Below are 2,500 nucleotides of genomic sequence, written 5' to 3'. Positions count from 1 at the left end.
ACCGCGGGGAGCGCGCCCGTCTTCGGGGCTTGTTGCTGGCCGTTGGCGGAGCTCCAGCGGACCGCGGGGAGCGCGCCCGTCTTCGGGGCTTGTTGCTGGCCGTTGGCGGAGCTCCAGCGGACCGCGGGGAGCGCGCCCGTCTTCGGGGCTTGTTGCTGGCCGTTGGAGGAGCTCCAGCGGACCGGGGGGAGCGCGCCCGTCTTCGGGGCTTGTTGCTGGCCGTTGGAGGAGCTCCAGCGGACCGCGGGGAGCGCGCCCGTCTTCGGGGCTTGTTGCTGGCCGTTGGCGGAGCTCCAGCGGACCGCGGGGAGCGCGCCCGTCTTCGGGGCTTGTTGCTGGCCGTTGGCGGAGCTCCAGCGGACCGCGGGGAGCGCGCCCGTCTTCGGGGCTTGTTGCTGGCCGTTGGAGGAGCTCCAGCGGACCGGGGGGAGCGCGCCCGTCTTCGGGGCTTGTTGCTGGCCGTCGGAGGAGCTCCAGCGGACCGGGGGGAGCGCGCCCGTCTTCGGGGCTTGTTGCTGGCCGTCGGAGGAGCTCCAGCGGACCGGGGGGAGCCGGGCGTTCGAGTTGCCCAGGCAGGGGGTTATCCTCCACTAGCAAACCTCCATGAGCAGCGGAGCCCGTCAGCTGCGCCAAAAAGAACCACACGAGGGCGACCTGGGGTTGAAATCCCCGCCACATAGGAACGAATGCCGGCGTTCGAGTTGCCCAGGCAGGGGGTTATCCTCCACTAGCAAACCTCCATGAGCAGCGGAGCCCGTCAGCTGCGCCAAAAAGAACCACACGAGGGCGATCCCCGCCACATAGGAACGAATGCCGGGCGTTCGAGTTGCCCAGGCAGGGGGTTATCCTCCACTAGCAAACCTCCATGAGCAGCGGAGCCCGGTCAGCTGCGCCAAAAAGAACACACGAGGGCGACCTGGGGTTGAAATCCCCCGCCACATAGGAACGAATGCCGGGCGTTCGAGTTGCCCAGGCAGGGGTTATCCTCCACTAGCAAACCTCCATGAGCAGCGGAGCCCGTCAGCTGCGCCAAAAAGAACCACACGAGGGCGATCCCCCGCCACATAGGAACGAATGCCGGGCGTTCGAGTTGCCCAGGCAGGGGGTTATCCTCCACTAGCAAACCTCCATGAGCAGCGGAGCCCGTCAGCGGCGCCAAAAAGAACCACACGAGGGCGACCTGGGGTTGAAATCCCCCGCCACATAGGAACGAATGCCGGGCGTTCGAGTTGCCCAGGCAGGGGTTATCCTCCACTAGCAAACCTCCATGAGCAGCGGAGCCCGTCAGCGGCGCCAAAAAGAACCACACGAGGGCGACCTGGGGTTGAAATCCCCCGCCACATAGGAACGAATGCCGGGCGTTCGAGTTGCCCAGGCAGGGGGTTATCCTCCACTAGCAAACCTCCATGAGCAGCGGAGCCCGTCAGCGGCGCCAAAAAGAACCACACGAGGGCGACCTGGGGTTGAAATCCCCCGCCACATAGGAACGAATGCCGGGCGTTCGAGTTGCCCAGGCAGGGGGTTATCCTCCACTAGCAAACCTCCATGAGCAGCGGAGCCCGTCAGCTGCGCCAAAAAGAACCGCACGAGGGCGGCCTGGGGTTGAAATCCCCCGCCACATAGGAACGAATGCCGGGCGTTCGAGTTGCCCAGGCAGGGGGTTATCCTCCACTAGCAAACCTCCATGAGCAGCGGAGCCCGTCAGCTGCGCCAAAAAGAACCACACGAGGGCGACCTGGGGTTGAAATCCCCCGCCACATAGGAACGAATGCCGGGCAACCAGGGGTCGAAATCCCCATTGAAATGAATGGCGGGCAACCAGGGTCGAAGTCCCCCATTGAAATGAATGGCGGGCAACCAGGGGTCGAAGTCCCCCATTGAAATGAATGGCGGGCTACCAGGGGTCGAAATTTCCCATTGAAATGAATGGCGGGCGACCAGGGTCGAAATCCCCCATTGAAATGAATGGCGGGCAACCAGGGTCGAAGTCCCCCATTGAAATGAATGGCGGGCAACCAGGGGTCGAAGTCCCCCATTGAAATGAATGGCGGGCTACCAGGGGTCGAAATCCCCCATTGAAATGAATGGCGGGCGACCAGGGGTCGAAATCCCCCATTGAAATGAATGGCGGGCAACCAGGGGTCGAAGTCCCCCATTGAAATGAATGGCGGGCTACCAGGGGTCGAAATCCCCCATTGAAATGAATGGCGGGCGACCAGGGGTCGAAATCCCCCATTGAAATGAATGGCGGGCTACCAGGGGTCCAAGTCCCCCATTGAAATGAATGGCGGGCTACCAGGGGTCGAAATCCCCCATTGAAATGAATGGCGGGCGACCAGGGGTCGAAATCCCCCATTGAAATGAATGGCGGGCAACCAGGGGTCGAAGTCCCCCATTGAAATGAATGGCGGGCTACCAGGGGTCGAAATCCCCCATTGAAATGAATGGCGGGCGACCAGGGGTCGAAATCCCCCATTGAAATGAATGGCGGGCTACCAGG

Source organism: Leptonotus elevatus, unplaced genomic scaffold, assembly GCF_054856555.1.
Source record: "Leptonotus elevatus isolate MCC_2025b unplaced genomic scaffold, RoL_Lele_1.0 HiC_scaffold_194, whole genome shotgun sequence".
Lineage (NCBI taxonomy): Eukaryota > Metazoa > Chordata > Actinopteri > Syngnathiformes > Syngnathidae > Leptonotus > Leptonotus elevatus.
Note: the sequence above shows the minus strand (reverse complement) of the source record.